The 14,599-nt window shown below is 44.1% G+C and overlaps 1 protein-coding gene across 2 annotated transcripts in view; it reads left to right on the top strand.

The window, feature by feature from the left end:
* TGFA (transforming growth factor alpha) overlaps positions 1 to 14,599 on the top strand; it is a 110,834-nt gene that overhangs the window by 48,631 nt on the left and 47,604 nt on the right. The window lies entirely within an intron of this gene.

The following is a 14,599-nucleotide window of genomic DNA, read 5'->3' as shown; positions in this document are numbered from 1 at the left end:
TGGGATTAAATGACTTTTAGGATTAACCATCCAGATAACAACATGGAAGAGAATAATATTTCAAAATTTAAAAAAAGCTCTTTGGTACCCTTGAGAAAAAGGATATGATACTGACAGGATCTTTAGCCCAATTTGAGTTGACTTTATTTCTTTTATTAATTTTTTAAAATTCTTGATTTCATTATTTATTGTTTTTGGCTGTGCTGGGTCTTTGTTACTGCACGAGGTTTTCTCTAGTGGTGAGCGGGGCCACTCTCTAGTTGTGGTGTGTGAGCTTCCCATTGCAGTGGCTTCTGTTGTTGTGGAGCACAGGCTCTAGGCACTCAGGCTTCAATAGCTGCATCTCCCAGGCGTTAGAGCACAGGCTCAATAGTTGTAGCCACAGGCTTAGTTGCGCCACGGCATGTGGGATCTTCCCAGACCAGGGGTCGAACCCATGTCTCCTGCATTGGCAGGTGGATTCTTCACCACTGAGCCACGAGGGAAGCCCCCTGTTATTAATTTTTTTTTTTAAAAAAAGATTCTTATGATTGACTGTGAGGTTTTACTACAGACAGCTGTGCTGAGCATCAGAGATGGGCAAGGGATAGTCCCTGCCCTCCGGGAGCTTGAACTGGGAAAAGTGAGGAGTAAGGCTTCAAATCTTCTTTGAGTTAAATGACTGCCCACCAGAATTATAAATAAACCCGTGTCAGGAAGGGCCAGGTGCAGACTGTCCTCTGCCTAAGGGACTGAAGAAGGTGCCTTAGAGGAGTAAATTCTGTGAATAATCTGTGTTCCACTCCATGGACAGCCTTCTCAGCTTGGAATCAGCTTCAGTTACAGCAGGAGGCTTGAAAAGGTGTGTCTGGAGGATCCTGGGAGGTTCAGAGTCCAGGATCTCTTGTCTGTGAACCATGGAAAAGAATATGGCCTCCAGACCATTTTTTCAGCAAATGAAATGTATTATTTGTTGGGAATTCTGGACTAAGGTGCAGTCTAGGCCTTCTCTTCCCCGTGTGTACCATGGTGTGCCTTGTGCTGGTCACGCCCGCTATTGGCTCCTTTAGAAAGGTGAGGGGCACGTTTGATTAGTACACAGTGGAGGAGTCACAGACAGCCTGTCTTCACTGTGCATGAGGCAGGAGGTCAGCTAAGCTGGCCTTGTTTCCTTCTGGTCAATTTCTAATGAAAATGATCAGCCTTGGTAAAGAGTGTTGATGTACTGTGTGCTTAGTCGTGTCCAACTCTTCGCAACCCTCTGGACTGTAGCCCACCAGGCTCCTCTGTCCATGGGATTTCTCAGGCAGGAATACTGAAACGGGTTGCCATGCCCTCCTCCAGGGAATCTTCCCAACCCAGGAATTGAACCCATTTCTCCTGCATTGCAGGCAGATTCTTTACCCGCCGAGCCATCAGAGAAGCCCAAAGAGTGTTGGTACTACTGCTGTTGCTGCTAAGTCGCTTCAGTCGTGTCCGACTCTGTGCGACCCCATAGACAGCAGCCCACCAGGCTTCTCCATCCCTGGGATTCTCCAGGCAAGAACACTGGAGTGGGTTGCCATTTCCTTCTCCAATGCGTGAAAAGTGAAAGTGAAGTCGCTCAGTCATGTCCGACTCTTAGCGACCCCATGGACTGCAGCCCACCAGGCTCCTCCATCCATGGGATTTTCCAGGCAAGAGTACTGGAGTGGGGTGCCAATTACTGAATGTTAATACTTGTCATTTATTGAAATGACACTATTTTGACTATATTGGGTAAAAAAAAAATATTCAAATCAATTTCACTTTTTTTTTCCCCAAAAGGTGTTTTGTGTTTTTTTTTTTCAGTTCAGTTGCTTAATCATGTCCAACTCTTTGCAACCCCATGGACTGCAGCACTCCAGACCTCCCTGTCCATCACCAACTCCTGGAGTTTACTCAAACTCATGTCCATCGAGTCAGTGATCCCATTCAACCATTTCATCCTCTGTTGTCCCCTTCTCCTCCTGCCTTCAATCTTTCCCAGCATCAGGGTCTTTTCCAATGAGTCAATTCTTCACATCAGGTGGCCAAAGTATTGCAGTTTTAGCTTCAGCATCAGTCCTTCCAACGAATATTCAGGACTGATTTCCTTTAGGATTGACTTGTTTGATTTCCTTGCAGTCCAAGGGACTCTCAAGAGGCTTCTCCAACACCACAGTTCAAGAGCATCAATTATTCAGCACTCAGCTTCCTTTATGGTCCAACTCTCACATCCATGCATGACTACTGGAAACACCATAGCTTTGACTAGATGGACCTTTGTTGGCAAAGTAATGTCTCTGCTTTTTAATATGCTGTCTAGGTTGGTCATAGTTTTTCTTCCAAGGAGCACGTGTCTTTTAATTTCATGGCTGCAGTCACCATGTGCAGTGATTTTGGAGCCCCAAAAAATAAAGTCTCTCTCTTTCCATTGTTTATCCATCTATTTGCCATGAAGTGGCAATGAAGATTTTTTTTTAAAGAAAATGTCAAATCACCTAATTGGCTCAACATACTTGCTACTGGACAGCACGGCCCCAGGGCCTTACAGCACGTTTGTTCCCGCTCACATCACTTCCTTCCCATCCTGGATCTACCCCTAAAAGCCAGCTCCTTAGAATATCTCTCATCAACCTCATCCCAATATCTTGCTCCAGCCCACATGTCTAGTGCGTTCTCATGTACCTGAACCTGTGACAGTGATCTGCTTAGGGAATGGTGACTTGTCCTTTAAGTTCTAGGTCTTACATCTCTTCCTTTAGAGCTCCCGTACCATCTTTGAACAAAATTAATTTGTCCTTCCTCTGTCCCATTCCCTTGTTTTGAAATATTTGGGGTTTGGGGGGGAAATATTTGTTTTTTTCCCCCTTGTGCCTCTTCTCTTGTGGTAATTCCCTGAGGACAAGGGACTGTGTATTTTTTTAAAACTTCTTATTTTATATCAGAGTATAGCCAATTAAGAATTTATAGTAGTTTCAGGTAAATGGAGAAGGGACTCAGTCATACATGTATCCATTCTCCCCCAAGCTCCCCTCCCATCCAGGCTGCCACAGAACATTGAGCAGAGTTAAGGGACTGTGTCTTGTCCATCTCTGTGTAAGAGCAACGTTTTAGTCCATGCCTGACACAACAGGAGCACAGTAAAGATTGAATGAGTAATGAACACTAGCTCTCTGTAACACCAATGTCTCTATAATGACATGAAACACAGAAAATTAACATAGCATTGTGTTCACTTCTAAAAGTCAAGGCTACAAGCTGCTAACATAAGAATCAGCCAGATGCTTATAAAAATTAATATTCCCAGGCTTCACTCTTAACTAGCAGGTTCAGTCAGGAGAAGTTAAGTCATGCTGCAGTAACAAAATTTCATTACCTTCATAGAAAACTTTTGTCTTGCATTTGAAGTCCATTGTGGGCCCTTGGATGACTCTCCGGGGTGGTTCAGGTTAAACCTCCTGTAGGATGTAAGGTCTGTTGCCCCCAGTTGAATGTTCTCACCCAGATATGGGTCAATTTTCAGTGCTCCCATTTCATTGCCTGAAGTAATTTATATGGCTGTACCTTATACAAGGGCCTGGGGAGACTAAGCCTGTGTGCCTGCAATGTGTGTGCCAGGTAATCCACATTTTTAACTCCTTGCTGGTCTGTATTCACACTAACATTAGGGGGCCATTGGGCAGGACAGAACTTTTCAACTTTGGGTGCACATTAAAATTACCTGGGGAGTTTCAAAAACACCAGTGCCCTGGCCCTACCCTCAGAGATCCTAATTCGCAGAGGCTGGGGGAGAAGTCCAAGCATTAGTATTTGTTCAGTCTTCCCAGGGGATTCTCTTAGGGGGCCAGAGTAGAAAACCACAGGTGCAGGAAGAAGAGCAAGGGCCTTTGGATCCTGACTGTAGCACACACTGAACCTTGGTTTGCATACCTGTCGGCAGCAGTGAAGATCAAACAAATGTGAAAGTATTTGTCAGCTGCAGTATCGGACAAATATCAGCTATATTTATTCACTGGCAGGTGTGGACTTTTTATAAGCTGGAGTCGTGCACATTCTTACATGCATATGTGGTTTTTGTCCCTCCTTGTCCCCTGCCCCCCGCACCCCCAAAGCCAGGAGGGAAAGGAAAGCATCCTTCACACCTTTGTGTCTGCCACCTTTTCAGTCAGTAACCTGGGGGCGGCAAGGTCCCTTCTGCTTATCTTCATGATAAAAGGAAGAGAAAGGAGGGGAAAAATGCTTCCCCACTTCTGTTTTCCTCTCCCTCTCTGTTCCAGAACCCTTAGCCTAGGAGAATTGTGCCTTTGCCTTTCCCAGACCCCTCCCTTCACTGTCCCTTCACTCTACCTTATGCCTCTGATCTCCTACAACCCTATCTCCAACCTCTCCCTAAAGCTCTTCCCTCTGACACCCCAGTCCCATGCCAGGGCATGCAGCAAGCACCCTGGCCCTGGGGAGGCCCCTTCCCTGCTTTCTGATGAGTTGAGCAGCATTAGACATCTATACTCTCAGAAGATTCAAATCCAAGGCATTGTCCCATAGCCGTATCGTTAGGACTGGCTGACTCAGCTGTACTCTGAGAGATGAGATGTGCTATTGGTTAGGCCAACAGGTCTAGCACTCTCACCCACTCTTTAGAATATCTTGTTTCCTGTGGTTTAATATTTTGTTTCACGTTAGATCCTGAGTTTGCAAACAACCTCTTGAAATGCTGCTGCTGCTGCTAAGTCGCTTCAGCTGTGTCCGACTCTTTGCGACCCTATAGATGGCAGCCCACCAGGCTCCGCCGTCCCTAGGATTCTCCAGGCAAGAATACTGGAGTGGGTTGCCATTTCCTTCTCCAATGCATGAAAGGGAAAAGTGAAAGTGAAGTCGCTCAGTCGTGTCTGACTCTTAGCGACCCCATAGACTGTAGCCTACCAGGCTCCTCTGTCCATGGGATTTTCCAGGCAAGAGTACTGGAGTGGGGTGCCATTGCCTTGAAATGCTACTATTCTATAACCTGGGATTGGCCTCCAAAGTCAGTTCTCTTTAGTTTCAGAAGTACCACATTGGCTTTCTTCCACTGACAGAGCTGAGAGTCCAGGCTGGAATAAGCTGTTTTTAATTATTTTTCCTCTCATGTCTAACAATTTCCAAAGCAGAACAATGCCAAGGGTACCTTTGGTTGTTGTTCAGTTGTCAAGTTGTGTCCAACTCTTTGCAACCTCATGGACTGCAGCACACCAGCCTTCCTTGTCCCTCACCATCTCCTGGAGTTTGCCCAAGTTCATGTCCATTGAATCGGTAATGCCATCCAGCCATCTCATCCTCTCTTGCCCTCTTCTCCTCCTGCCCTCAATCTTTCCCATCATCAGGATCTTTTCCAGTGAGTCCACTCTTTGCATCAGGTGGCCAAAGTACTGGAGCTTCAGCTTCAGCATCAGTCCTTCCAATGAATATTCAGGATTGATTTCCCTTATAATTGACTGGTTGGATCTCCTTGCAGTCCAAGGGACTCTCAAGAGTCTTCTCCAGTACCACAATTTGAAAGTATCAATTCTTCAGCATACCTTGCAGGAAATAAATGCCGTACCACCTATGGAAATATAGATCTGTGTTTTCATATGAATTGTTGGCTTTGTAGAAGGATTGAAAGCATCCATCAGCCTAGACAGCTGTGAGCAGATCCTTTGAATTGATTCTTACTGGTCCAGCAAATACAGCGGAGGAACTTGGCAATGGAGGTTTTATGTCAGGCATCAGATTGTAGACCATCCCAGCCTTCCCAAAATTTGGAGCCCACTTCTGTCCTGCTCATCAGCCGGAACGTTCTCTTCAGCTTGGTTCTTTCTGAGGTCAGCTGGGCTGGAGTGAGATGTGCCCAAAGGGAAAGACCTCCAGGGCTCATCTCCTTGTCGGCAGGGACCTTGTGTGCAGCTTCTCCTTATTTCCAGCATCTCCCACGTGGTAGGTGCAGTTGGTATTTTCCCTTGATTTGTGCATGGTGTTAGGTCTTCTATAGACATCAGAGATTCACAGAATTAAACAGAAACACTTAGCAATCTGAAGATGAGCCTCCTTAAGTCAGATCTCCTTGGTATGCTTTCTTGCAAACGAAGATAGTTGAATAACTGTTTGACTCTGGTTTGAACTGCAGCCCAATGCAGCATCTCTCATGTCACCATCAGCTGCAAGAACAGCAGCCACAGTAGCAGCAGCAATAGACCCATATCACTCCTGCCCTGCGAGGCCCTGCTGCACAAATCCAGGGGGGCAGTCCCCCACCTCCCACTCCAGCTGCAGCTCATACCCCTTTCCTCCTTAATCCCTGTGCTTCAAGTCTCTGGCCTCCTTTCATTTTCTTAGCTGTGTCAGACCCTTCTTCATCGCTAGGCTTTTGCACTTGCTCTTCCTTTTGCCTGCAGTGCTCTTTCCACAGTTTTCCCATAACTATTATCTCTGTCCTTTGGGTCTTGAATCTTCTTCCCCTTCTCCATGCGCTCTTCCCTGGATGGTGACCTCCAACGGCAGCTCTCCATCACACCTCTGTTCCTTTCCTTTGTAGCACTCACCGCTACCTGTAATAATTTCATGTTTTTATTTACTTATCCTTTGCCTGCCTCCCCCAGTCTCCCTAAGTTCCCTGAGGGCAGGAATCTTGTCTGGCTAGTTCAGTAATGGTTCCCTGTGCCCAGCACGATGCTTGGCACATTCGTTGTTGTTTAGTCGCCAAGCTGTATTTGACTCTTTTGTGACCCCATGGACTGTAGCCCTCCAGGCTCCTATGTCCATGGGATTTTTCAGGTAAGAATACTGGAGTGGGTAGCCATACCCTTCTCCAAGGGATCTTACCAACCTAGGGTTGGAACCCACATCTCTTGAGTCTCCTGCATTGGCAGGTTGATTCTTTATGACCGATCCACCAGGTAAGCCTGCTTAGCACATAGAAGGCATTTGATATTTATATGAGTGAGCAAATGAAAAAATGAATGAATCTGCCCTTTACATCACCACTGCATCTTTACAACACTCATTATTGATGCATGGGGAACCTGAGGCCCAGAGTCCCCAGAGTGTTTTGGGGACTTGCCCAAGGTCAGAATTAGTAACAAAGAGCTGAGATTTGATCTCAGTTTGTCTGCCTGCTGACGTTATGGTTCAATTTTTTGCCTTATTCTGTACCTTCATGGGTTTGTGAATAAGAAGTATTTTGTTTATTCCTGTGGCTCAAAACCTCTTGTCCATGGTCCTTGAAATAGATCATTTCCTGTCATTTTGTGCAAAAGAACCTGGTGGCAACAAGGAAATGTTACAACAGAAGCATATTTTGGAGGGAGTTATAGACATTTGCCTGAGCCTGAGGATTATGGGTGAGTCTTTTTTGAGACGTAATGCACATTTTAAAGGCTGCTGCTGCTGCTGCTAAGTCGCTTCAGTCGTGTCTGACTCTTTGCGACCCCATAGACGGCAGCCCACCAGGCTCCGCCGTCCCTGGGATTCTCCAGGCAAGAATACTGGAGTGGGTTGCCATTTCCTTCTCCAGTGCATGAAAGTGAAAAGGGAAAGTAAAGTCGCTCAGTCGTGTCCGACTCTTAGCGACCCCATGGACTGCAGCCTACCAGGCTCCTCCATCCATGGGATTTTCCAGGCAAGAGTACTGGAGTGGGGTGCCATTGCCTTCTCCATTTTAAAGGCTAGTTTTTAGAAATAAGAAAAGAATCAGAGGTTTTCCCGGTGGCTCAGTGGTCAAGAATCTGCTTGCAATGCAGGAGACACAGGAGACACAGGAGACTAGAGTTCGATTCCTGGATTAGGAAGATCCACCTGAGGAGGGCATGGCAACCCACTCCAGTATTCTTGCCTGGAGAATCCCATGGACAGAGGAGCCTGGAGGGCTACAGTCCATAGGGTAGCAAATAATCGGACACAACTAAAGTGACTGAGCACAGCACACAGCTCTGCAATGAAATAATCAGTGGTTTCCTAAATATCCAATTAAAAGTGTACTGAGGAAGGTCACTTTCAAAATAGTTATAAAACATAAACTATAGACTATGTAGGAATAAACTCTAAAAGATGTGCACATGTCAATGTATGGCAAAATAAATACAATATTGTAAATTAAAAAATAGATAAATAAGCTAATTTAAAATAAAAAAAATAAATAAAATAAAAGATGTGCTCAGAATCTGAAGAATACCACACAGCTTTCATTTTGAGGTAATTGATTTGACTAAAGAGAACTGTGTCTCCATAGCAAAGCACAATGATATGAACTGTAAGTTCTGCTCATGATTGCTTTATAAACCCAAGCAGTCCTAGTTAGTTTTTTTTTTTCTTGGCTGTGCTGAGTCTTCATTGCTGCTCACAGGCTTTCTCTAGTTGCGGCAACCAGGAGCTACTCTAGTCATGGTGCATGGGCTTATTGCAGTGGCTTCTCTTGTTGCAGAGCAAGGGCTCTAGAGTGCGTGGGCTCAGTAGTTGTGGCACATGGGCTTAGCTGCCTAAAGGCATGTGGCTATTTCCTAGAGCAGGGATCAAACCTGTGTCCCCTGCATTGGCAGATTCCTATCCTCTGGGTCACCAGGGGAAGGCCCTAGTTAGTCTTTTACACAGGACCAGAATGGGGAACGGAGAATTTGAGTAAATGATTCTAAAGTTTAGCTTTAAGAATATAGCATGAGAAAATGTTGATTTAAAAGGTGGAGGGATTTGTACCATCAAATGTTAACAATTAATATAAAGCTGCACTAATTAAAATGTTATGATCCTGGCACAAGAATAGATACTTCATGAGCCAGCCTGGAAAGCTCCAAAAGAGAGCCAATTACATGTAACAGGTTGATGTGATGCAAAGTGGCATTTCATAGCCCTAAGGAAAGAGAGGATGATGTCACAAATGATTCTGGGGTCTTAGGCTAAACATTGAAAAAGAAACAAAGTTGGATATGAAAACTTAATGATATTCTAAAGTAAGTTCTAGCTGATTGGAATATTTTTAAATGGAAACAGAGTTTATCTAAAAAATATTAATATAGGTGAATATATAATTTATGTAAGAGGAAAACTAATCAGAACATTGAGGACCGAAACCATAAAGTAAAGTAGATATATAAAAATTGTAATTTTCTGAATATCATAGAAAGAACATTATAAAGAAAAGTCATAGACATTTACCAATATTTGATCCTAAAAAGGATTCATGTCTTTAATACATAAAGTACTCTTACAAACCAATAACAGAAATTTTAATATACCAGTAAGAACACAAGCAAATTATTTGAATAGAGAAATCACAAAATAATAAGTACCTATGGCTAATAAACATAGAAAAGATATCCAGCCTTGCTAGTAATCAAAGAAATGGAGATTAACTCAAGATAGCATTTTCATTGATCAAATTAGCTAAGATAAAAATAAGTACTGTGTACAAAGTAGATACGGTTGGAGACTTGTACAGTTGGATGTGTAAATTCTCTCACTTGCACGAGAATAGTTTGGAAATACTCATCATAAAACTTTAAAATGGCCTGCTTACCCATTGATCCAGAAATACCACTTCTAAAAATTTATCCTAAGGAAATAAGCATGAGTTGATTTGTGTGACCTAGAGGACTGGAAAAGGTCAGTTTTCGTTCCAAGCCCAAAGAAAGGCAATGCCAAAGAATGCTCAAACTACCATACAATTGCACTCATCTCACACGCTAGTAAAGTAATGCTCAAAATTCTCCAAGCCAGGCTTCAGCAATACGTGAACCGTGAACTTCCAGATGTTCAAGCTGGTTTTAGGAAAGGCAGAGGAACCAGAGATCAAATTGCCAACATCTGCTGGATCATCGAAAAAGCAGGAGAGTTCCAGAAAAACATCTATTTCTGCTTTATTGACTATGCCAAAGTCTTTGACTGTGTGGATCACAATAAACTGTGGAAAATTCTGGAAGAGATGGGAATATCAGACCATCTGACCTGTCTCTTGAGAAACCTGTATGCAGGTCAGGAAGCAACAGTTAGAACTGGACATGGAACAACAGACTGGTTCCAAATAGGAAAAGGAGTACGCCAAGGCTGTATATTGTCCCCCTGCTTATTTAACTTCTATGCAGAGTACATCATGAGAAACGCTGGGCTGGAAGAAACACAAGCTGGGATCAAGATTGCCGGGAGAAATATCAATAACCTCAGATATGCAGATGACACCACCCTTATGGCAGAAAGTGAAGAAGAACTAAAGAGCCTCTTGATGAAAGTGAAAGAGGAGAGTGGAAAAGTTGGCTTAAAGCTCAACGTTCAGAAAACTAAGATCATGGCATCAGGTCCCATCACTTCATGGGAAATAGATGGGGAAACAGTGGAAACAGTGTCAGACTTAATTTTGGGGGGCTCCAAAATCACTGCTGATGGTGATTGCAGCCATGAAATTAAAAGACGTTTACTCCTTGGAAGGAAGGTTACGGCCAACCTAGATAGCATATTTAAAAGCAGAGACATTACTTTGCCAACAAAAGTCCATCTAGTCAAGGCTGTGGTTTTTCCAGTGGTCATGTATGGATGTGAGAGTTGGATGGTGAAGAAGGCTGAGCGCCACAGAGTTGATGCTTTTGAACTGTGGTGTTGGAGAAGACTCTTGAGAGTCCCTTGGGCTGCAAGGAGATCCAATCAATCCAATCCAATCCAATCCAATCCAATCCAATCATCCTGAAGGAGATCAATCCTGGGTGTTCTTTGGAAGGACTGATGTTGAAGCTGAAACTCCAATACTTTGGCCACCTCATGCGAAGAGTTGACTCATTGGAAAAGACCCTGATGCTGGGGAGGATTGGGGGCAGGAGGAGACGGGGACGATGGAGGATGAGATGGTTGGATGGCATCACCGACTCAGTGGACATGGGTTTGGGTGGATTCTGGGAGTTGGTGATGGACAGAGAGGCCTGGTGTGCTACAGTTCATGGGGTCGCAAAGAGTCGGACACGACTGAGCAACTGAACTGAACTGAGCTATGATGATGTTCACTGCAGCAAGATATTTATCAGGAGAACTCCAAATGTCGAGATGGTAAGAGGTGCTGGGGAAGGTTTCAGGTTGTTTGAAACGGATGGGCAGAGCCTGTGTCTGTATTGCTGGACCATACGGAACAGTTAGTGCTTAGGTCACCATCTGAGGGGCCAAGGAAGCATACAGATAATGGCAGTGATACATTTGATGGCCTGTGTTTAGAGTTTTATTTTTCTGTTTTGATGGAAGTCTTTCAGGCTTGTATCTTTCAGGTTACTATGAATTAGGGTCCAAATTTCTCATTTACAGTTTTGAACTGTTGAACATTTGCTTACATTAGTACAGTACCTGTGGACATAGTCATTTGATTGAATGTCTAACTGTGTTGGCTCTTGGATTATGATTGTAAAAACAAAAAGTATAGGTTTCCTTTTCCTCCTGCTCTACCTATTTTTCCATTTTAAAAGGGCTATCAAACTTGCAAACATTTTTCTGCAGACAATAGATTACTGGGAAGATAGAACTCTTTTGTTAAGTGTGGTAGGCTGAATAATGGTCCCCCAAGGATGTCCTCATTCTGAACCCCAGAACTTGTGCATATTCGACCTTGCATAGAATAAAGGACTTTGCAGATTAACTAAATTAAGGGCCTTGAAATGGGGAGATTATCTTGGATTACCTGGGTAAACCCAGTGTCATCAAAAGAGCCCCTATAAGAGGAAGGTGTGAGTCCCAAGTTAGAGCAGGAGAGGAGATGAAGGAAGCAGACATTGAAATGATGCTGTCTCCAGTCAAAGACTGGTTCTGGCTGACTCTAGAAGCTGTGAAAGGCAAGGAAATGGATCTCCTTAGAGTCTTTAGAAGGAACCAGTCCTAGTGACACCTTGATCATAGCTCCGTAAGACTAATTGCAGACTTCTGACCCACAGAACAATAACATGATAAATTTGTGTTGTTTTAAGAGCCACGTGGTTTGTGGTAATTTGGCATAGCAGCAGTAGAAAAATAATACATTTAGAAAAGGAGGAAATATCAAACTTTTACTGGAACTGTAGTTATACATTAGCTGGTTCTGGGTGAGTTCAGAGATGTAGGTTCTGGTCATGAACTTGGGAAGTCACCTCTCTAGGTCTCTGGTTCTTCATCCTTAAGGTTCACTTTGTGCTCTAAAGTTCTGGTCCTCCTTCAGCGTTTGTTTACCGTCATTAGGTAACAAATGTATTGATACTGATAAGTTGGGTGAGGCTAGTGAGTAGATTTCAGTTGATTTGTTTTGGAAGCTGGCTACACTATTGTTAGCATTGTCCTTTTTGGGGTGTGTACCTGGGTGTGTGGTGCGTCCTCATATGCAGATCTTCGAATATCACAGTGAGTGCTGAGGAGTCAAGTGGGTCAGAGGCCATTAGAACTACAACAAATGGATTGCAAAATGCCAAAGATTGGGCATGCAGGCCTGATGGACTCTCCCATGATGATCTGAGACCTTTCTAGAAGGATTTTCTATATCTCTCCTACTCAGACCCCCTATTCCAAATTGCTGCAAAGTTTTGCACGTACAGAATGAGAAGTTTGAGATTATAATGTCACATCAAGGCCCTGTCGTCGAGCAGCCCAGGTGTCCGTAGTTACTTGTCCAGCAGACCCATGGGACCTGCCCAGGAGGGAGAGTGGGTCTGTGTTATGGCTCCCAGAAGGTGCACAGTAAATGTTGCTGAAGAAAACAGTTCAAAACTTTAGCAGTGAAAGTTGTCACTTGATACCACAGAGTGTATGCATGTTTAAAAATGTGGTACATGGGCCTTTGGGGCTTCCCTGATGGCTCAGATGGTAAAGAATCTGCTGGCAATGCAGGAGACCTGGGTTCGATCCCTGGGTCAGAAAGATCCCCTGGAGAAGGGAAAGACTGATGTGAAGAAGAAGTGAAGTCACTCAGTTGTGTCTGACTCTTTGCAACCCCATGGACTGTAGCCTACCAGGCTTCTCCATCCATGGGATTTTCCAGGCAAGAGTACTGGGCTGGGTTGCCATTTGCTAACTACTTCACTGTTGTTGCCTGGAGAATTCCAAGAACAGACGAGTTTGACAGGCTACAGTCCATGTGGTCACAAAGGATTGGACACGACTGAGCAACTAACACCACCACCACCACCATCACATGCATTATTTCCTCTGCATATAAGCACAAGAACCACAATCAATAGCTATTAATATTTGAGTTTGACTATGTTAAAGATAAATATATACGTGTAGTTTTCAAATTGAAGTTTGTGCCTATAAGAGATCAGCGCTACATTTTAAGATGGGAATGAATTATGTTATTGCTCTTGGTTACATTCACACCAAAAGTAAAGTCGTGTTTATCAGGGAATGACATGAAAGACACTCTTGTTTTTCAGAGCACATTGGAAGCACAATTGGTGATTGAGAGGCATGCCAGGGGGTTGTTGTTATAACTTGTTATCCCAACGTGTGGAAACATTGTGAAATGGAGCTGAGGTTTTGAAGTTAAACATGGGGATATGGAAAACCCCTTCTTTACACAGAGTCAGTTCGATAATCAAAAGAGATATCAACGAACACCAAGGTGAACAAAACAGCCTCACATAGTGAGAAAGGAAGAAAAAATTCAGGGCTTGATTAACCAGTCATGGCTCTGGTGCCAACCAGCAGAGCAACCTTGGGCGAGTCACTTAACCTCTTGAGTCTGTTTCCTTGTCTATTAAATGGGGGAAAATACCTGCTTGTCTGGTGGGGGGTGAGAAATAGGGATGATGGCTTACACATGCACCCACCCACCTTATTTGTGCCTGACCTCAGCAGATGTACATTTCAGCTAAGAAGATGCCAGAGCCATGCTCAACTGACCACAATCCAGATGGAGCTCATTAATTCCTGCTCTGGAGTCCTCTCCCCTTAGCCCTACCTTGGCCAGGTGTGGAGAAGAAAGTGCCACATTTGAGTACCTGTCAAGGCTCAAGGTGGCTGTGGAAGGCTCCGTCAGTATGAGAGAACCTCTGGCACTCTTCTTGCCTTTCTTCTATCCCTTACTGAGTTGAGGCCCAGGTTTTTTCTGTAGGCTTGCCTCCTTTCCTCTCAGCCCTCTTGATACCTTTGTTTTTGTTTCCTCTGTATCAGCACAAATTGGGAATGTGGGTGGTAACCTCACCCGAGCATAAGATCCTTGAAAGCAGGCCAGGTTTTTCTCTTCTGTAGTAAGTTTTCTGCACAGATAAATAGCTCAGTTAATATATATATATATATTTTAAATTGTAGAATTGGAGGTGTCACCTCCAGGACACTGGAGATATACCTTTGTGCAACTCATTTCCTGGGCTGTGTAAGCTCTTACTCCAGGTTATGTGGACTGGTGCCCCAGGAGTTCCTAAGGGTAGGATACAGACAGAGTCGTGGTATCTTCCACATGGCAAGGAAGCTAAATATGAGCTTTTTCTCAGGGGACATTGTTGTTGTTGTTGTCGTTCAGTTGCTCAGTCATGTCCAACTCTTTGTGACCTCATGGACTGCAGCACAACAGGCTTCCCTGTCCTCCACTATCTCACGGAGTTTGCTCAAATTTGTGTTCATTGAGTTGGTGATGCTATCCAATCATCTCATCTTCTGTCACTCCCTTCTCCTCTGCCCT

This window comes from Giraffa tippelskirchi, chromosome 4 (genome assembly GCF_054371585.1).
Source record: "Giraffa tippelskirchi isolate mGirTip1 chromosome 4, T2T-mGirTip1v1.2.pri, whole genome shotgun sequence".
Lineage (NCBI taxonomy): Eukaryota > Metazoa > Chordata > Mammalia > Artiodactyla > Giraffidae > Giraffa > Giraffa tippelskirchi.
The sequence above is the reverse complement of the archived record's forward strand: the minus strand, read 5'-3'. Positions and strand labels throughout refer to the sequence as shown.